This window comes from Vombatus ursinus, unplaced genomic scaffold (genome assembly GCF_900497805.2).
Source record: "Vombatus ursinus unplaced genomic scaffold, bare-nosed wombat genome assembly UNPS02015406.1, whole genome shotgun sequence".
In the NCBI taxonomy this organism is placed as follows: domain Eukaryota; kingdom Metazoa; phylum Chordata; class Mammalia; order Diprotodontia; family Vombatidae; genus Vombatus; species Vombatus ursinus.
Genome location: NW_020955184.1, coordinates 1,645,000 through 1,667,998, shown reverse-complemented (window position 1 = coordinate 1,667,998; position 22,999 = coordinate 1,645,000). Strand labels below are relative to the sequence as shown.

Below are 22,999 nucleotides of genomic sequence, written 5' to 3'. Positions count from 1 at the left end.
TTCATTCCTACTCTCATTCATATTGTTTCTTTTTCCTCACATCTCTATCAATCTTTATTAATCTCTGTCTCCCTGTCTCTGTTTGTCTTGCTCTATCTCTCTCTGTCTCTGTGTGTGTGTCTCTCTCTCCATCTCCACCTTTCCCTCAAGTTCCTCTTTCATCATTTCTTGTAGCATAATATACCATAATTCTTTTCATTTTTTTTGCAATTGATGGGCACCCCCTTACTTTCAAGTTCTTTGCCACCATAAAAAGAGCTATTTAAAAAAAAAGGCATATAGAACCTTTTCCTCTTTCTCTGATCTCTTTAGGACATAGGCCTAGCAGTGGTACCAATGGGTCAAAGGGTATACACAGCTGAGTAACTTTTGAGGGGAATAGTTTCAATTTCCTTTCCAGAATGACTGTACTAATTCTTATAGCTCCATCAATAAGGAAGTACCTGTTTTCCTATGGTTTCAACCTTGTTTTCAGAATTTTGTCACTTTTTTCACCAACTTTGCTGATGAGATAGTTGTGTAGTGGAACCTCAGAGTTGCTTTTACTTCCATTTTCTAATTATCAGTGATTTGGAGTATTTTTAAATGGTTATAGATAGACTAGATTTCTTCCCTTGAGAGCTGCCTGCTCATATCCTCTAGCCATTTGTCAGCTGAGCAATGGCTCTTATTCTAAAAAATTTGAATTAGTTCCTTCTATATTTGAAATGACATCCTTATCAGAAAAACTTGCTGCACAGATTTTCCCCAGGTAACCATTTCACTTCTAATGTTAGTTGCAAAAATATTGAATGCTTGGTGAATTTGAGTATTATTCTTTTGCAGGGGAAAGCTAATCTCTGTCTCATTTCAATTTTTGTATACATGCTGCTGAAGTGAGCACTGTTTCATATTTTTATCAATGACTTGGATAAAGGCATAAATGGTATGATGGCCAATTTTGCAGATGATTCAAAACTGGGAGAGATAGATAGCACAATGGATCAGGATCACAGAATCAGGATCCAAACGGATCTTGACAGGCAAGAGCCTTGAGATAAAATTAATAAAATTCATTGGAGACAAAAGTAAAGTCTGACATCTGGGTACAAAACTTTAACTACACAAATATAAGACAGGGGAAGCCTGGATGGACAGCAATTGTTCTAGAAAGAATTTAGGGGGAGGGAGAGGACTGAAAACTCAGTATGAGTCAGGAGTATGATGAAGCAGGCAAAAAACAAAACAAAACTGATGCAATCTTCTGCTTGCAGAAGCAGGAAGATTATAATCCTACTGTACTCTGCCCTTTCAGATCTCAAATGGAGTATAGTGCTCAGTTATAGGCACCATAATTTGCAAAGAAAATTGGCAAGCTAGAGAGTGTCCAGAGGACAAATGGGATAGTAAAGGGTTTAAGTCCAGGTCATATGAGAAGACACTGGGCATGTTCATCTTGGAGAAAGAAGATTTAGGGGGGACATTATAGTTCCCCTGACTTGTGGAGAAGGTATAAAATTTGTTCTGTTTAGCCCTAGAAGTAAGAACCAGGAGTAATAGATGGAAACTTAAAGTGCAATTGGCTAACTAGGGAAGTAATGGATTCCCATTCCCTGGAGGTTTGCAAGCAAACACAGGATAGAAAATGGCTTGTCATGTATATTACCGTGAGGATTCCTTCATATATGTATTGGACTAGATGACCACTGACATCCCTTCCAGCTCTGAAATTCTGTGATTCTGAACTACCAAGAGAATTAAGGGAGAGAATTCTCAGCCACATTGATTTATGAGTGGATTTTATCAAGTATTCAAGGGATAATTAATGCCTGTTACAAAAATAATCTCAAAAATAGATGTGTAAGTACTCTAGCAAATACCTGGGGTTTTTATGAGACAAATATAGTTCTAATCTCCAAACCAGGGAGAGACATACCCCCAAAAAAGAACTACAAACTAATTTTACAAACTAATGTTGGTGTGAAAATGAAAATGTAGTACTTGTAAAGAGACTATAACTATATAATCAGAAAGTAATTCACTCTGAGCAGGGTAAATTCATACCGGGGATGAAAGAATGGCTTAACTTTAGTACAATTGGACTTCTAAGAAAATCCTTAGCAAAGAAGCCAAACCAATGATATAAGTCCTAATTCCCCAGACTAATCAAAACTTGAAGATGAACCTCTGATGATCTCTCTTCTTTTCTCTTGGATGTGTGGCTTGAAACTGTCCCCTAGGACTTTCAATGGAGAGATTCTGGGAGGAAGGATCATAGAGCAATATAGTTAGAGCTGGAAAGACCCTTAACTGCCACCTAGTCCAATTGTCATTTTACAGAAAGGGAAGCTGAGACTCAGAGAGATTAATTTATTTGCCCATGGTCATCTAGCTAATGTCAGAGGAAGGATTTGTACCTAAGTATTCCAGACTTCAAGTCTAGTACTTTTTCTACTACACCAAATTATCTATCATAAGGGAAATTTTTTTTCCCCTACTCCATCACTTTGAAATGATGGTGACTTTGAATAAATGTGCTACACAAGCCTAAGCCTGAGCCTTGGATTTCTGCATGCATCTTCCACTTTGTAATTCTTTCATTGAACATAAATACCTGAACAGCAATTCTAGACAAAGTAAACCTTTTGTTAACTGTTCAATGACTTACAGGTGTCTAATTTTGTCCCAAAATGAAACCTAAATTAACAGGGCTAGTGTTAGGTCCATTTGTAATAGACCTCTATTACCAAACATATATTAAACAAAATTCATTATCTTTTCTTCCAAACCTTCCCCTCTTTCCACCTTTCCCATTACTATCGAAAGAGCCACTCCCCTCTCTGTCAACCAATCTCCTAACCTCAGTGTCATATTCATCTCCTCTGTTGTACTCAGTTCCCATCATTATTCCCCTACAATATCTCTCCCATACATCCTGTTCCCTATAATCACACAGCCATCACCCTGGTGAGGCCCTCATCTCACTCATAGACTTTGAGATAGCCTGTTAATTGGTCTCCCTTCCTTTTCTCTCCTCACTCCAGGCTACCCTCCACACAACTGCCAAAGCTCAGATCTGACCACTTCATTTTCCTACCTGAAAAATCCCAATAATTCCCTATTACCTCCAGGATCAAATATAAAAATCATGGTGATATGTTGTAGATTTTGATAATATTTCATTTAAAAATAGATGCCAATGTTCATTCATTAGTGATATTGACCTATAGTTTTCTTTCTTTGCTTTGTGTCTCTCTGGTTTAAGTGTTGAGACCATATCTATATCTTAGAGTTTGGAAGAATACCTTCTTCTTTTTATATTTTTGCAAACAGTTTATGTAATAATGTAATTATTTATTCTTTAAATGTCACATGAAAATATATATGATACTTGGGATGGTGGTTAATTAATTAATTAATGGCTTGTTCAATTTTTTTCTGATATTCAGTTATTTAAGTAATCTATTTTACATTCTGGTAAATTTAAGGGTGTTATAGTTTTATAAATATTCATCCATGTCATCTAAATGAACAGTTTAGCTAGTATATAATTGGGTAAAATTATTTCTGATAGTTTCTTTTATTTCTTCCTAATTTGTTATGAATTATCTTTTTTTCATTTTTATCATAAAATATTTTGTTTTCCTCTTTTTAAAACACAAGAGTTCACTACTATGTAAGTTTAAAAACCAGTTTCTAGTTTTATTTGTTGATTCAATTTTTATGTCAATTTTAAAAATCTATTATTTGATTTTCAAGATTTGATTTTGGTGTTTACTTAGAATTTTTATTTGTGGCTTTTCTAGTTTTTTTAATTATATTCTCATTTCATTGATCTATTGTTTTTCTCTTTGATGATGAACATGTTTAGAGATAAGCTAATACTTTGGCTAAACCAAAAGTTTTGGTATATGTTCTCCTCGTTGCTATTTTCTTTGATGAAATGTTCTATTACTTTCATGATTTAATCTTTGACCCAACAATTAGTTAGGATTAATTTATGTTGCGTCCAATTAATTGTTAATTCTCTCTCAAAAGATCTTCATTGAATGTAATTTTAATGAATTGTGTCATTAAAACATGTTTGATAGGGGCAGCTAGGTGGTGCAGTGAATAGAACACCAGCCCTGAAGTCAGGAGGACCTGAGTTCAAATTCAGCCTCAGATCAAACACTTGACACTTACTAGCTGTGCGACTGGGCAACTCACTTACCCCCAACTGCCTAAGCAAAAAAAAAAAAAGGGTTTGATATTTCCACTTATTTGTGAGGTTTTTATACTTCCAACAAGGTCATTTTCTGTAAATGCACCATTCTAAACTGAAAATTATGTAAATTTTTTCTACTCTGATTTATTAATCCCCGGAGAGCTACCATCTTTAACTTTTCTAAAGTTAAATTATTTCTTGTTAATTTATTTATTTTATTTAATTTATTTCTTAATTTACTTAATTTATTTCTTGTTCATAATTTTATTAGATCTGTCTATGTCTGGAAAGAGTACTTTAAGATCTCTGCTATCCTTTTCCATTTTATAGGCTATTTAATCCTATTCACATTTATAATTATGATTGCTAATTGTGTATTTCCTTCAATCCTCTTGTATTTTTTTCCTCTTTTTTCTTCACCATCTCTTTAAAAAAGAAAATTTCATAAGAGGAGTTTGCTTAACATTGATGATCTATAGGGGCGGCTAGGTGGCACAAGGGGCAGTAGATAGAGTTCTATGCCTAGAGTCAGGAAGACCTGATTTCAAATCTGGCCTCAGACACTTACTATCTATGTGACCCTGCTCAAGAAAAGCCACTTAACCCTGTTTGCCTCAGTTTCTTCATCTGTAAAATGAGCTAGAGAAGGAAATGGCAAAACCACTACATTATCTTTGCTAAGAAAACCTAAATGGGGTCACAAAGAGTTAAACATGATTGAAAAATGACTGAACAGCAACAAATGATCTACAATTTAAATAATCTTTTCCTCTTCATTATCTTTATTCTCTGCTCTGTCCTATACCACTACTTATGTGTTTGATCTTTTTTCTTTTTAACCTCTCCTCTCATACTTCAAACTTTGGTATTGGAATTTATTTTATTTGTCACTATTCCCTTTATTCTGCCCTCCTTCCTAATCTCCACTTCCTTCCCCCATCTCCCTACTGTATTTCTACACCCAAATATTTTTCTTTGTGTATGTAAAATATACTTTTCATCTCAGGAACCTCCATTAAATGAAATAGTAAGTTTCTGCTTATTCTCCTCCTTCCTCCCTACTATAGTCCCCTTTCTCTCCCATTTCCTTATCCTCCAATAACCATTAAAAAATGCATACTGATTTTTAGGCCCTCTGCTTGCTTTACTTAAGTTTCTCTATGACCCTTAAAGCCATTATGGTTCTGAGAGGATACTTGTTCCTTCTATACCTATTATAATCAATACATCATCCTGTAGTCCCTTACAATTGATTAAATGTATTTAATATGTTTCTCTTGACTCATGCACTTGCATTTCAAAGATTCTACTCAGGGCTGGCCTTTTAATGAGCAATGGTTGGAATTCTTCTATTTCTTTAAAGGTTAGTTTTTCCCCCTGTATGATTATTCTCAGTTTTTCTGGTTAAGTTATTCTTGGTTGTAAACCAAGCTTTCTGTGACCTTCTGGAATATTGTATTCTAAGCTCTACATTTTTTTTTAGCGGTGGCTGCTAGATTATATTTTATCCTAACTATGGATTCTCATTACTTGAATTGTCTTTCTGACTGCTTATAATATTTTTTCTTTGAACTGGAAAATCCAGATTTTTTTCTGTAATATTGCTGGGAGTTTTCATTTTGTGACTTCCTTCAAAAAGTATCTAATGGATTCTATTTTCACTTTGCTCTCTAAGAGATCTGGACAGGTTTCTTTAATGTCTAGGTTCTTTTTGGTCAGGGCATTCAGATGATACAATAATTCTTAGTTTTTTCTCCCTCAATCTGTTTTCTAGGTCAGTTGGTTTGATGTAAGATATCTTGCATTTTCTTCTATTTTTCAGTCTTCTAACTTTATTTTAAAATTTCCTGCTGTCTCATGAAGTCATTAGTTTTTATTTGTTCTATTCTAATTTGAGCAGAGTTTGTTACTTGGACAAAGTTTTGTGCCTCTTATGCCAAGCTATTAATTCTCTTTTTCAATTCTTTTTTTTTCCATGGCTCTCATTTCTTTTCCATTTTTTTCCTAGCCCTCCAATTTTATTAAATACACATACTTTTTTTTTAAACTCTTGCTTCATCTCTTCTAAGAACTGAGTTGAATTTACTCCCCAGCTCTGTGTGTGTGTGTGTGTGTGTGTGTGTGTGTGTATTAAGGCTTTTCTTATAGATATATTAGAATCCTTCTTTTCTTTGTGTGTGTATATTGAGCTTCCTTGTCACCATAATAGTTTGTTCGGTTGTTCTGGTGAAATTCTTTTTTTCATTTCTCCATTCTTCCAGTCTAATTTCTGACTTTGGACTTCATGTTAAGGCCAGGCTCTACACACTTCTGGAGAAAAGATATGACCTTGTCCTGATGCTTCTTTTTGCAGGGTATTGAATGTTGTGTTCTTCCAAGATCTCATGGAAAACAGCAAACTTTCAGTAAGCCCTAAGTAGTCCAATCCATGGAAAAGTTTGATCACTTTATCTGAGCTCAACAACTTTCTAACTGGGCATAGATCTGAGCAACAGCAAACTACTGTGGATTTAACCATTCAGCCAGTTGGGAAGCTCTATAGCTTCAGAGCAACAGTACACTTCCCTTTGATATGGGATTCTGGCCCTGCTTATTCCCCTGCACGCTTCAGATTGGGTTAGAATCTGGAACAGCTAGAAGTAGTCTCCTCTGGGGTCTGAGTCATATAGCCACTGACTGATTCTAAGCCTCCTCCTTGCTGTAGGCTAGGGATGGTGAACTCTCCTCACCCTTGGATATAGGTCCCTTCCTCAATCGACCTGGATCTATGACTGAGAACTGGGTAGTGAGCAAAAAAGTTGCCAATAGCATCTGTTCCCACATCCTGTACCTATGCCTCAGTATGGACTAGTCTTCTAGTCTTCTTCTTGGGCACAGTCTTTGGGTATCAGAATGTTCCATATAGCTCATGCTCCTGGCCTTGTTCCAGGTCTCCAAAGACCTTTCTATCTTTTTGTGCCAATATGGGCTGAATTAGTGACTCACTGTGGATTTTCTTTTGTTTCCTAATCAGGATTAGATATGGTATATTTTCTATATTTGTTCTTAAGAGAGTTTTTTTTTTCAGGAGGACAGAGAAGAGGAAGTTCATTCTACTTGCTCTAGCTACTTCACTATCTTGGCTCTGCCCCTTGACAGCTTTTATTTGTGATTTCTTGAAATAGTAAAGATTTTGAGGTAGCCTAGTGATTCTTGGATTATCTCTCCTTGACCTGTTTTCCAGGTTGATTGATTTTGATGATAGACATTCTTCCTTCTATTCTTTTCAATCTTTTGATTGTTTTAATATTTCTTATTGTTTGATGGAGGCATCACTTTCTGTATGAACAACTGTCAAGTTCAATTTTTGTATAAGGTTTAGCACCCTCTGTTCTAATCTACAAATTGTCCTTGTCAATCTTTCCTCTTTAGCTGTCATTTCACTTAATGTCACATATTGTATCTCTTTTTTTTTCTTTTCTTTCAGGTATTATTAGGTGGTCCCTGAGATAAGGACATTTTTTTTCTCTGAATCTGTACCTAGTCTGGTTGTGGAATTATTCTTTTCTTCTGGGTTGACCTTTTGGGTTTCATAATTCAAGATATTTCTTTATTATGTATATATCCAGCCTCATTTTCTGAATTGCGGCTTTCTATTTGGGTCAGTCTTTTCTCTCTTCTGTAATCTAGGGGCAAGCTCTACTTTTCCCTGGATATATTAGCTAAGATTAAACTCCACTTTTTGCATAAATTTCTAGGTTTTGTCTCAGTGTCCTGGTGGCTCCACTGAAATTTTGGTTTTGGCTCCTTCTCTGGTTATTTATTGTATATTGTCTAATTTGGAGTTGATTTCATCCCTTACTATGATCCTGACAGGGCCCAGTCATACATTTTAGACTGTGCAAGTAGAAAGCCTCCTGAAAGATCCCCAAGTACTTTGCATTCAAGTGCTACTCTCACTCTTTGTCCTGCTGTAGCTCCTCTGTAGCTCGGATGGGACTTCCTGTCCATTGGTCAAGACACTGGTCTATTGGCTTTATCTCCTGCTACAGTACAAGTATGGACCCTGTGATAAATGCCAGCCTGTCCCTATCTCCAGAGGAACACGAAATAGAGAGAATTCTACTCTGTTGGGTTAGCCCTGTCTTCTCTGGTGACTGGGGTGAGTTTGGCATGGGCATAGGTTTCCCCCTGCTTTATGAAGAGGCATGGGGAGAGAACTATGTCAGGCATGATTTTGACCCTCACACTGGCTATGGGACCTAGCAGCTTGCACATTTTGCCTTCTACTTTCCCTCTTCTATTTCCACTTAAAATTTCCACAGCATTCTGGAGGTCTTTTTGGACAGGTCTGGACTAGATGGAAGAATTTCTAGCATTTTCTCTTTGGCTTTCTTTATCACTGTTCATTCTGATGAATTTTAAAAATTTTATTCTAGAGTTTGTGGGGAATGTGGGTACCTCTTTCATATTATTTTGCCCCCTGATTTACTATGAGAAGATTAATAAATGAAAAGTTTGTGAAAGAACATTTATTAAGTTCCTGCTATGGGCTAGGCACTGTACTACACCATGGGAATACAAATATAAGTAAGACAATATCTGCCTTGAAGGATCTTACATTCAAATAAGGGAAGACAACACATATAAGAGAAGAGTACTGTGGTAATGATTTGATTACTATTTTCAGAGTCTGAGTTAGAAAATGTGGAGGAGGGAAGGGCACCTGAGTTACAGCATGGCATGAAACAAAAGGTCAAAAACTTTGAGGAAAATAACAAGGTGTGTGTGAGGGAGGGTCCTGGGAAAATGGCAGAGTAGGGCAAAAAATTCCGAGCTCTCCAGATTTCTTCCACAAACAAGATAAAATAACACCTCATGGTGAACATAAAGTGGTAAAAATAAACAAGAGTTGGGGCAGAACAGGGGTACTCCTGGGACAATGAGAAGATCTGAAATTTGGTCCCTGGGAAGTGTAAACATCTCCAGGCTAGTTGCGCTGAAATAGCAAGCAATGAGTCCTGGGGCTAGCTGGGGTGGGAAGTAGCCTCAGCCCCAGTGACAGGAATTTTCACCTTCTGGAGTCAGGGGGGAGTCAGGCATCTGAGCAGGGAAAGATTGAGTGGATCTCTACTGATAAGGGATACCAGACCCAGCTGTGCTGCTGAGACACAGCCCTGGGTGAGACGGAACTAGCAAACACCTAGTGAGTGCAGAAGCAGTGGGTTGGGGACACTCTTGGTTGTGGGCACTTACAAGAGGCAGGAACTCTTGGTTTGGGATCCAGGCGAGAGGGGAGAACTGAAGGAGGCTCTGAGGTCAGAGACAATATCTCCCATACCCCAGGATGAGAGTTGATTACAATAACAAGTTGCTATAAATTTAAAAAAAAGAGCAGGCAAAAGAGAAAGAACTCAACCATAGAAAGTTATTATGGAAGGAGATAAGACTGTGGTTCATCTTCAGAAGAAGATATTAAAGCAAAAAGAGCCTCTCCTACCCCAAAGAGTAACATCAAATGGTCACTTGCCCCCCAAAAATTCATAGAAGTATTTAAAAGAGACTTTAAAAATCAAATGAGAGAGATTGAGGAAAGGGGAAGCCAGTAAAGTAACAAGAGACCAAGAAATAAAAAAAGCAAAATATAAAGAATTAAAAAATAGAAGACAATGTGAAACATGTAGTAAGAAAAACAACTGATCTGGAGAACAGATCAAGAAGAGAAAACATAAGGGTAATCAGACTACCTGAAAGCTACAATCAAAAACAAAATCTTAATACAATAATACAAGAAATAATCAAATAAAATTTTTCCAAACTGTTAGAACAAGAGGGGAAAGTAGAAATAGAAAGAAAAATCCACCAATCACCACCTGAAAGAGATTCTCTGAGAAAAATGTACAGGAATATCATAGCTACATTCTGGGTAAGAAAGGAGCACAGTTCAGCTTGGGCTGCACAGGCAAAGACCTGGCCTCAGCAAAACTGAAGCAGTCCTCAGGGGATTGAATCACAGGGAGCTGTGGTGGTTTCCAGACTTCTCAACCCATAAACGCCAAAGACAACTTAGAAAGTCAGTAGGAAAAGTCTCTCTGACCAGGGTGAGAGAGAAGCTTGGTCACAGCCCCAGTTTCAGTGCAGCCCCAGAGTGGTGGCTACTTCCAGAGCACTCTGACAATAGGTGGAAGGGGAATCAAGTGGCTGATCAGAGGAGTATTGTAAGGATCTCTTTACTGTGCTGAGGCAGGATTCTCTTGCTTTGCTCATGTTTGGATATGAGTCATAGTCCTGAGTGGCAGTCTTAGGGCAAGGAGGAGCACTGGCATGGTGGAACTTGTGGTGGCAGTGGAGAGAGAATCCTCCTCACAGTTCCAAAGCAGAAAAGAGTGCTTGTAGTCACTCATAGACCAGAGCACAGGCCAGAAAAGGAGTAAATACCTCACCCTTGATCATACCACCTTGGAAGAACTGAAAATTTACAGGTGCCTAGAAGTATCTCTGAAAACAGCTGCACAAACCTCTGAAGCTTGGGACAGTACCTTCTCCACTTTGGAAGCAGACCCCTACTGTAACAAAGAGTTTAAAACTCAAGTAATTGGCTCGGAATATGAGCAAACTGCACCCAAAAAAAATCAGACCATAGAATCTCATTGGTGAGAAAGAAGATCAAAACATATAACCAGAAGAAGACAACAAAGTCAAACCTCCTACATCCAAAGCCTCCGAAAAAAAAATATGAATTGGTCTCAGGCCGTGGAAGAGCTCAAAAAGGATTTTGAAAATCAAGTAAGTGAAGTAGAGGAAAAATTAAAAAGAGAAATGAGAGTGATGTAAGAAAAGCAAAAAATGAGTCAACATCTTGCTAAAGGAGACCCCAAAAAAAAACTGAAGAAAATAACACCTTAAAAAATAGTCTAACCCAAATGGCAAAAGAGGTCTAAAAAGCCAATGAGGAGAAGAATGCCTTAAAAAGCAGAATTGGCTAGATGGAAAAGGAAGTCCAAAAGCTCACTAAAGAAAATACTTCCTTAAAAATTAGAATGAAGCAAATTTGAAGCTAGTGACTTTATGAGAAATCAAGACATTATAAAAACAAAACCAAAAGAATGAAAAAATAGAAGAGAATGTGAAATATCTCATTGGAAAAAACAACTGACGTGGAAAATAGATCCAGGAGAGAGAATTTTAAAATTGTTGGACTATCTGAAAGCCATGATCAAAAAAAGAGCCTAGGCATCATCTTTCAAGAAATTATCCAGGAAAACTGTCCTGATATTTTAGAACCAGAGGGTAAAATAGAATTGAAAGAATCTACCGATCACCTCCTGAAAGAGATCCCCAAAAGAAAACTCCTAGGAATATTGTAGCCAAATTCCAGAGTTCCCAGATCAAGGAGAAAATATTGCAAGCAGCCAGAAAGAAACAATTCAAGTATTAGGGAAAAACAATCAAGACAACACAAGATTTAGCAGCTTCTACATTAAGGGACTGGAGAGCTTGGAATATAATATTCTGGAGGTCAAAGGAGATAGGATTACAGCCAAGAATCACCTACCTAAGAAAATTAAAGATAAGCCTTCAGGGGAAATAATGGACATACAGTGAAATAGAGGACTTTCAAGCATTCTTCTTTTTTTTTTCTTTTTAGGCAATTGGGGTTAAGTGACTTGCCCACAGTCACACAACTAGTAAATGTCAAGTGTTTGGTCTGAGGCTGGATTTGAACTCAGGTCCTCCTGACTCCAAGGCTGGAGCTCTATTCACTGTGCCCCCTAGCTGCCCCTCAAGCATTCTTGAAGAGAAGAGCAGAGTTGAATAGAAAAATTTTGACCAAATGGAAAGGGAAGTACAAAAATTCAGTGAGAAGAAGAACTCCTTAAAAAGTAGAATTGGCCAAATGGAAAAGAAGGTACAAAAGCTAACTGAAGGAAACAATTGTTAAAAATCAGAATTGGGTAAGTGGAAGCTAATGACTCTATGAGATATCAAGAATCAGTCAAACAAAATGAAAAGAATGAAAAAAAATAGATGAAAATATAAAATACCTCATTGGAAAAATACCTGACCTGGAAAATAGATCCACAAGAGATAATTTAAGAATTATTGGTCCACCTGAAAGCTATTATAAAAAAAAAAAAGGACCTGGACAGCATCTTTCAAAAAATTATCAAGGAAAATTGTCCTCCACTAATCACATCCTGAAAGAGATCCCAAAATGAAAACACCAAGGAATAGTGTAGCCAAATTCCAGAATTATCAGGTCAAGGAGAAAATGCTACAAACATCCAGAAAAAATTTAAATATCATAGAAAAACCGTCAGGGTTACAGGACTTAGCAGTTTCTATATTAAAGGATCAGAGGGCTTAGAATATGATATTCCAAAAAACAAATGAATATAATGTTCTGGGAAACAACCAAGGATCAACTACCCAGCAAAACTGAGCATAATCTTTCAGGGAAGGAGATAGACATTCAACGAAATAGAAGACTTCCAAACCTTCTTGATGAAAAGACCAGAGCTCAAGAAAAAATTTTATTTTCAAATACAAGACTTGAGAAGCATAAAAAGCCCACAGGCTTCACCACACCTCCAAAATGGTCTATGACACAAAGAACCCCTGTCTTAGAGTACAGAAATAACTTAGATTTTTAATTTGAATATTTAAATTTTGAATTTTTCAGTGTCATGTGCTTCTTATTTCAGTTTAAATATATATATATACACACACATATATGTATGTATGTGTAACTATATAATTGTTACTAATGAATAGCAATAAAGTAGAGAGGAAACAGCAATAGGACAAGATTTATTCTATGCACTAAATTCATTTTATGGTTTGTGAGAAAGAGTAGTATGGGAATGATACATTAATATACAGAAACAAATTTCTTTAAATGGAGACTGTGATTGGGCTTGATGTCACAGCAGGATAGTAAATATATTTGATACATATATACTAGCCTATACTGTGTTTTCCTAAAAATGGAAATTTGATGATGTTCTCAAATAGGGGTTATTTTTTGGGAGAATCAAAACTAACAGCAAGGAGTTAGGCAGTATACCTAGGATTATCTTACTAGCTAATTATATACATACATATAATTAGCTAGTAAAATAATTTAAAAATAATAATTTAATTTTGGAACTAGAGAGAGGAAATCTAGTAGCTGTTCAGTTTAGCAAAACAATAAAATAGAAGCATTGGAACAAATGCAGTAATGATTTTTCCTTAAATGTACCCATTTTTTTCCAAAGGAAGCAATCATTTTTTAAATGAGGAAAAAGAAATTGGGGAAGATTAAAAATTGGTATAGAATGGAGGCAAATTCAATTAATAGAATTTGAGAACTGAGCAGCTAAACGAGTTACTTCCATATGTTAATACTCTGAGAATGGTATAAAACATTAAGATCATATTCAGAGTTAGACTAAGGTCATGCATGATCTCTAGCCAGAAATAGAAATATAGGGTTAGACCACTATCATGGCTGATTTCTAACCATGGATAAAATGTGTCTGAAGTAAAGTAAGCCAGGAATGGAACCATATTTTTGTTTTAATTGGGACTTTGTCATATACAGAAATCATTCAGATGGAACAGTTGCTACCTACACCTTTCAAATGCTTATACAATGAGAGCAATTTCCATTTTTTTGAGAGTTGTATTGCCATACTTAAGTCACTCTGTGATTTGTTTGCTTTGAGATCAATTTCAAAAGTAACTGAAGCAAAGCAAGAAAGTTGTACATGTTCAAACTACTACAGAGTGACTACTCTGTGTATAAGTGCTGCACTTGCTCTTTTAGTTATATTCATCATAATTGGCTTGGCTGTATTAGTCTAAAATGTACATTATTTGGAACACATCCAAAGAAAATGAATGTATGAGGCAGGGAATAGATTTGAAAGCATTTCCCACCGAAACTAATAGCAGTTAACAAGAAAGAAAGTACTTCACTGTCTATTTTTCAATGTCCTTCATATCCTTAAAACCACTTCCTTTGCAAAAGAGAGTTAACACCGGCCAGAATACAGAGGCTTCTCATTTTTAAAAAAGATTTTCTCTAGAAAGGCTGCCATATATGCACCTGAAATACACATTTCAAAACAGAAAAAAAATTTCATTTTATATGCATTTATAAAATGTGGCATCTTTGCATAGAGTCTAAATCGATGTATAGAATTGGTAAGATCTTCAGAAATCATCTAGTACAGCCCCTTCTCTACCTGATCCATAAATTCCCTCAGCAACATTCCTAACTGTTGATCATATATTCTTTACTGAAATACTTTTAATGACAGGAAACTCTCACAACTCAGAGAATTCCATTTTGGGTCAATTCTAATTGTTAGATTTATTTCCATATAACTTCCAACTATTGATTCTACGTCTGTTGTCTGGAGCCACACAGTAGTCTTAATCCCTCTTGACACATATTTTTTTTTTGTTTAGCAAATGTCATGACATGCACATAACAGGAAAGGAAAAATATTTGAAAGTAACTATGATGTATCCTATAAGCCTTCTCTTTCCTGAGTTCAATAAAGCAGCTCCATTCCACTATTCCTTTGAGAACATTCTTTCAAGTCCTTTCATTATAATCAGTAAACTATCACTTATTAAGTAACTACAGTATGCCAGGCAATAAGTGTTGGTCATTCTCCTCTGAATGCATTCATTTGCCAAGGTTCATCTTAAGATGCGGAACCTGTAAGTGAGCATAATATGACCTGATAACAACACCAAGTAGTTTGAAGTTGTAACTTCCGTTGTCCTTAATGCTATATTTCTATTAATGTAGTCTAAGATCATTAGCACTTCTTAGTTAAACAGATCAAATTGTTGGCACATATTGAGCTTACAGTCAGTTAAAACTCCTAATTAGCTTTAATAGGAACAGACATTAAGCTATATCTCCCTCATTCTGTACTTGTCCACTCGACTGTCTTAATCTGTATTTAAATTCATCCTAATAAATTTAATCTGATTAGATTTCGCCCATTATTCCAGTAGTCTAGTTGGATGTAATCCAAGGGTAATTTAGGGTAAGAATTTAAGATATTTTGTTAATGTGATTTCATAGTTCTCCACAAAGTTCTACTCTGATATCTTATCATCATGTGGAGAAGATTATGGACTCTTAATCAATCAACAGATTTTTTAAAATGCTTAAAAATGTCATTATCATGCTAGGCACTGAGTATAAACAGACAAAGCCTGCTACTTTAAAGCAGCTTATATTCTTTCAAAAGTATGCATATGTTTGTATGCATATAATTATGTAAAAATATATACGTGACTCCAATTTACAGTCAAACCTGGCAAATTTTGCATAAGACTCTGCTAATTAGTGGAGAGAATGCTAATACAATGCTACATGCCCAAAGAATTGGGGTGAGAATTTTGGAGATGATATATTTATTTCTAATGAGACATGTGCTGCCAGACTGTCTTGGGGAGTAAGTTATGACACATGGATAAAGACAGACTTTGTAAGTGGCAGATCCATAGGGGAAGACAGCTCTTCAACATGTCTATGATTTCCAGCTTGCATCCTATATATTTCAAAGAATTTTCCTTTGAGTAAAATGGTGGTCTTTCTCATTTGGTTTAAGCTGAGAGAAACTTGCTTGCATCTAAAGAACTAATTCACTCTCTATTTTCTGTTAGATTCTAATCTGCATAACTCTTCTGATTCTGGTTTCTAGATAAGTGTGTTTGCTCACTGGTCACTGTGTTGGTCTTTTATGTAACTAATATTTGGTGGGAAGAAGCCAAATTGACAAATGTATATGAAGGGCACCCTCCCCCCTTTAATTGATGGTGGCCAGGAAAGCTGGTGGTGTTGTTATCAACTATAAGACCAGCAATATTTATGGATATAATTAAAATCTGGTACACTTCTCTCAGAAGAGAACAGAGTAACCATTCTCATGTCTCTTCTTTTGCTTTCCTCAAAGACGGAATTAGTCTCCCTTGGAAAGGAGTGTTAAATAGAAATCTTTACATTACTCTTTGTGACCTGCATTTAGACAACCTATGTGGATATACACACACACACACACACATATATATGAACATACACATATATACACATGTAAATATATATATACAATACACTATATATACATGTGTGTTCTATACACATACATGTCTATATATACATGTACATATATATATGTATGTGTGTGTATACTTTCATGGGAAGTACACATACTCCTTACATTACAAGGAAAATATAGGAGAATACCTGAGTGGAGCAGTGGAGAAGAGGTGTGTGGATAGCTGAGTAGATAAGGAAAGCCTTATGTAGAGAAGTGGCATTGAAATGATCTTTAAACAAAACTAGAAATTCTAAAAGTAAGAAGTAAGCAAGAGGAGCATTCCAGACATGGAACCTACGCAAAAACTATGATGGTGACTACAATTTTTGGCAAATTCTACCATGCTATAAAGGCTTTGAATATGATCCTGGAAACATACAGTACATACTTTCTGAGGAATAACGTGAGTAAGTAGAGAAATGCTCATCATTTGTAGGCTGACCATATGGCAATAAATTCTTTGTCCATGACAATCCATGAAACAATGAAAAATACAAAAACAATCTTTAGTTCTACGCAACTGTTTTGCACTTCCACTGTTACAAAGTGGCTAAAAAAAAGTTCCAGAGGTTGCTCAGAATCAATTTTTAGGTTGTTTATAAACTTAAACTTAGTTCTTAAATTAAGCCTTTCCACATCATTTTAGTGCAAAGGTAGGGTTTCTGTCTCCTGTCTCTGTGTCTGCCTCTCTCAGTGTCTCTTTCCGAGTCAGTTTGTTTATCTCTTTCTTCTCCACCCACCCCATCATTTGTAACACTTACTTGTGCTTCCTACTTCCTCGTTTACTGCCTTTCATTGTTATTTAACTTTCCTAGTCTGTATTTTCTCTCCTAAGATAGATAATAAACTTCTCAAGAGCAGGGGCCTTGTCTTACACCTTTTTGCATCTCCTTCAATGTCTATTACAGTATAATCATAGGCTTGCAGATTTAGAGCTGGAAGGGGCCTTTAAAAGTGGACCAGCGCAATCCTCTCATTTTTACACATGAGGAAACTAAAACCCAGAGGGATTAAGAAACTTACGTAAAGTCAAACATGTAATAAATGGCAGAGAAAGGTTCTGAACCTGGATCTTCCTACTAAAAATCTTGTACATTTCCCTCTACATCCCATTGTTTCTCCAATGCACAGAGAGCATGCTCAGTAGCATTTTGTTGTTGTTATTGAGTGAAAGATCAAAAATCAAAATAAATACAAATTTATAAATAATAAATAAATAAATAAAATTTATAAAATAAACACAAACTTTGAGAAAGCAATGTGCTTTAAAAAAAAAAAAACTTGCCTGGGAATCAAAAGCCCTGGGATTAAGAACCAGCTCTGCCACCTGCTTGCTATATGATTTTGAGTGAGCCATCTGACTTCTCTAAATCTTAAGCGATCTCTGGGATCTCTTTCAGATCTCAATCCCATGGGAGTTAGAAGGGTTTTGATCTTTTTTCAATGATGATGAAAGAGAAAAAATAGAATTTTGCTCATTAAAATAATTTCATTTGTAAAAGAAAACTTATGGGCACTAGTCAAAGGTAGATTTGGAAAAGTAGACTGTCAAAGGCATGCTTTATATCCAATGTGATAAAAGTACAGTTTTGCAAAAAATTAAATAATCTGTCAAATTGTGTGAACTCAATGAGAAATCATATAAAACAAGTGACTAGCAAAAAAAAGTGATATTGCATATTCTATTTTTTATGTAAAAATAACCACCTATTTGAACTTAGATGTAAAGACTCTAAATGTGATATCTAATTACTAGTGAGTGGATACACTATTAGAGGAACAGAATCATATTAATCTTGACCTTCTCACTTTACGTAGAGCCACAGAAAAAAAGGAAGTTGTTAGATGGAAGGATGGTTCGCGGGCTCTCATTGGAGAAGCAAAAAAACATATGTGTAGAAAAGCTCTTATTGTGCTCCCACAAGCAATAAGAAACATCGTTTCTTGGAATATTTGCTCATCTTGTATTGCAGCATTTATAAGTACTTGCAAAAAAACCCAAAATAATTGCAGCTTATGAACTAACATCTGTTGCCGAAAATGAAGAGGTAAAGAAATTCTATGGAGAAGTGAGTAAGAGCTTCCAAATTGAACCAATATGTACTTTGATACTTGGTGAAGTCAATGCAAAAGGGTGACTATATGAGGATTATGAAAAATATTTTGGAAAATATCCATCAGGAAAAAGGAATGGAAAAGAGGTCAAAGGAATTTAGATTTTTTACAAGCCTCATAGCAATGTCTTATGAATACTTTCTTTGAGAAAATCATTTGTAGTTGCTAGACATGTCAAGAGATGAATAACATCACACCCACACAGTGAAATAGATTATATTTTAATAGACAAAAATCAACACATTGTAAAAATGGGAGTCATTCGTGAATTAGTTATGTGTATACATTTAGACCACCAAGTTGTTATAGCAAAGATCAAAATCTAACAGAAAGAATAGGAATGAGAAAAATATGGTGCATATTTGAACAACCCAGTCCTGATGTACTTAAACAAGTTATTAATGATAAAATGGACTATCAAAGACTATTTCTATTCATATATGTAAGCAATGAAAATCAATTGCTGTGTCAAGGGAATCAGATGAGCCCCTCCCTTCTCCAAAAAATACTTAGTCAAACACTCAACATACTTCTCAAAATATAAGATATAATAATCAAGGTTCATAGTATAAACTCACTTGTAAAATCTTATAAAGATAGGAAAAAGATTATGAGTATCATCATCTCATATAAAAGAGAAAGTCAGAAGAGTGTGAAGCCAAATTAAAGGAAGCTTGATGAGAGATCCAACTGAGCAAAGTCATCCCAAGGGTGCTTAAGGATGAAAATGGACAAAACAAAATAAAACAGAAAAATAGAAAAGATCTTCTAAGGTTTTTTATTTCAAACTTCATCATCAAGAACAGGTGAGTCACTATTCTTGCAATCTTCACAGTCTGAGATGTACTTTTAGAAGAAATATAAAGCAAGAAATTATAATAAGTGATATGAATAAAGGTTATATGGCCATACTAGTGGAAAGCTCATGTGCTCCATTGGTATCCTTATGATGTCAGGAGAAAGCGAGGCCCCTAGAATATCAAACGAACTACCCTACCCTCACACCCTCTATGGAAACCTTTGAGAAAACATAGGCAGACAAACTGAATCACTGTAGAAAAATCTCAAAAAAAAAGAGAAAAATCTCACATCATAGAGCCATTTGAGCCCTAGCAATTTTGCATGAAAATATTTGTCTTTCAAGCATTTTAAGCATCCTTTCAAAACTCACCAAAAAACTTAAAACTATTCATAATGGAAAGTTTCTTTTTTTTAAACAACTACCTTCTTAATGCAAATATTACAAATCTTTCTTCAATTTTATTGTGGTATGTTACTGCCTTATACATAGCAAGATATGCAACGAAAGGTTGTAGATTTGATATAACTATGCTATCTATGTCTCATAATAGTGACATGGTGTGGCATTATTAACAAAGGGCTATCACACCAAGGCCAGTAATGTGGTACAATGAAAAGCTCACTAGACCTAGAATCTGAGAGCTTAGGGACAAATCTGCTCAGCTGCAAAGATGCCTTTATTAGTTGTCTTACCCCCAACACTAAACAGCAAAGTACATTAATGCACCCACTGCACTAGTTTTACCAGGTCAGAGAGGTATTAACCATGTCATTCCAAAAAAAGTTTACTTAAGTTCAGATCTTGAAAGAAGGAAGGAATCCATACTTGTTCAGCTTATTAAGGATATTTTTTGACAAGGAAATTTAACAGGATGGTGTAAAATTTGCCTATAGTCACTTGTTGTCTGTCCAATCCTAAGAATATTTGTATACGTCATGGCATAGGAAGTGTTTGATGCAGAGAGTAAGTAGTGATCTTCTTAACAGTAGATTTCTTATTTGGTTGGCTTAGTAATTTTGTGTTTGTAAATATGTGCACAGATTTCAGGGATGATACAGCTTCAGAAAGTGTAATAACTTACAGCCCTAGACAGAATAACATTTCTGTCCATCATTGGGAATTTGCCTCTGGTCTTCATGCAGATCAAGAACCTACTTTCTATAGTGTCAATCTCCAACTCCTGATAGCCTGGGCTTTTGATTAGTGAGCATTTACATTATCTTTCCTGATCCCAAACCCATCACACTACTTCTCAGCTATTTCCATACCATATTACCTGTGTTTCAGCCTCCACCTCAGATCAAGAACTCAAATTCTTACCTCTGGTACCTTGGGGTTTTGATAGGTGATCATTCACCTTATCTTTCCTGAATCAGTGCCTAGAATACCACCTCCCAGTCATTTTCATGCCATGACATCATGTACATACTCAGGACTTAATTAAATTCTACCATTCCAGGAAAGGACATGTTAATCAATTGCTCTGTGACTCCAATTCTCATTAATTCTGAATTCTTTATCCAAAACAATCTTTCCTGGCTACTTCTCCCCTATATGAATTGTCTTCCACTATTAGAATGTAAACTCCTTATGATAAGGAATTGTTTTTGCTTTCTTGTATTGTATTGTAAGCCCAATACTTAGCATAATGCTGTTACATATTAATCTTTTAGTGACTACTTTGCATTCATCTTTTATTGACTCCATTAATTCACATTAATTCATTCTTCAGGACTAGCTGAGAATCCAAGTTTTTATACCATTTCCAATAGCATAAGTCAGCAAAAGTCTTGAACCAATGATCCTTTCCCACTAGAATCCTATTATTGAAATGTTATTGAATGTTTCAATCAAGGGGCAATCTTAATAGAATGGATTGAGAAGAAGATGTGATCTTGCAGTCATGTTACTTACAAACGAATCAAGGCACAAAGTAGACGTAAGATGGGGTAGATTTGTCTTGGAGTAGAGTTTTATCTGGATTAGATTTCATTTGTAAGTACTTATCATAAGTACTGAAATACAAGTTGACTAAGTGTCTCAAGAAATAATGTTTTGGATACAGAGGCATTGTGGCACAAAGAATACAAAAATTTCAGTCCTCTATACCATAGTTTCAATAAACGTCTCTACTTCAAGTGTCAGGATGGGTGCCCATGAAAAGGTTGGGTTAGGGGCAGAAGAAAGTATGTTCAGTTATGAAGAAGAGACATTCTGCTGAAAATATGCTATGGAGACCTTAAGTGTTTGCATTTTCTTGGCAACAATACCTCCATAACCAAAACTCAACTATTTATTAATTTATTGATTTATTTGGCATCAAAATATTTATTAATAATAGCAACAATGTTTTGCATACTTTAAAAATTGATTTAACTGTTTTCCTTTATGTAAAAATATGCCTTCTGTTCTTTGCAGCATATGAAAATGGCCTTAAAGAAATAGTATATTATATAACTAAGAATTAAACACAAAAGCAGAATCTGAAGGGAGAGGGAGAAGAAATAACTTGACTATGACTCCAAGAGAAGCAAGGAGAAATAAAACAGGATTAAAAATGAAATTTATAAGTAAAATAAGAATGCTGGAAGAAAGAACTGGAAGAAGAATAAATAAAATAGGTGAGAAACCTTACTGACTCAGTGAACTCCCAGAAAATGAGAACTGAGCAACCAACTCAATGACTCCAGAAAACAAAAAGAAAAAGACTGAAAAGTAGTACAAATACCTACCATAAAAATCCTGGATGATTGGCCAAAGGATATTTTGAGAATAATTGAACTCTTGGAAAAATGCAACTAAAGAAAAACTTGGATGTTGTTACTTCAGGAAATTATAAAAGATAATTGCCTTGAGAACCAGAGGACAAAGGAAAAATAGAAAAAAACAATCCATGATGACCACCTAAAAGAACTCATAGCCAAAATCCAGAGCTCTCAAGTCAAGGGGAAAATATTGGGACACACACATATACACACACAAAGATTTCAAGTACTGAGGCAAAACTCAAGTATTAAATAAACTCAGTTGCCCAGAATATAACTGAGTTATAAAGTCATAGTCATGGAATTTTAGAGTTGAAAATGACTTTAGAAAACAGGTAGTCATTTGCTCAATATATAGAAGAGAAAACTGATGCCCAGAGATACTGTGTTTTTCCCAATATCATAGAGTTGGTTGGACACAGCCAATACTAGAATTTCCTGGACCTTAATTTTTTTGATGCTTAGTTCATGCTAATGACCTTTCCACCATCACACTAATTCTCAAGAAATAAATTTTAAAAATCTATAACCAGTTAAAATAAATGTTACAAATGATGGAAGGGATATGGGAAAATAGGTCTACTAATGCACTTTGTTGGATCTATGAACTAATCTAACCATTCTGGACAGTTTTATGTATGTCCTTTGACCCAGCAATACTACTACTAGGTCTGTATCTCAAAGAGATCAAAGAAAAATGGACATATATGTATAGAAATATTGTAGCAGCTAGTTATGCCCATCAATTTAGGAATGACTGAACAAATTATGGTATATGAATATGCTGGAATACTATTGTGCCATAAGAAAAAATGAGGGGGATGGTTTCAGAAAAACCTGCGAAGATTTATATGAACTGATATAAGGTGAAATGAGCAGAGCCAGGAGAACAATCTACATAGTAATAGCAATATTGTAAGCATGGTCACTGAAAGACAATGATCCATCACAACTCCAAAGGACTCATGATAAAAAAAATGCTATCCACCTCCAGATTGAGAACTAATGACTCAGAATGCAGACTGAAGCATATTCTTCCTTC

The 22,999-nt window shown here is 35.4% G+C and overlaps 1 protein-coding gene and 1 non-coding gene across 2 annotated transcripts in view; both read right to left on the bottom strand.

Moving 5' to 3' along the window:
• The window catches only part of SLC25A21 (solute carrier family 25 member 21), a 704,781-nt gene that overhangs the window by 293,590 nt on the left and 388,192 nt on the right, over positions 1–22,999 (bottom strand). The window lies entirely within an intron of this gene.
• Positions 781–883, bottom strand: LOC114032214. The gene has a single exon (XR_003567818.1). It is a non-coding gene; the product is annotated as a U6 spliceosomal RNA (small nuclear RNA).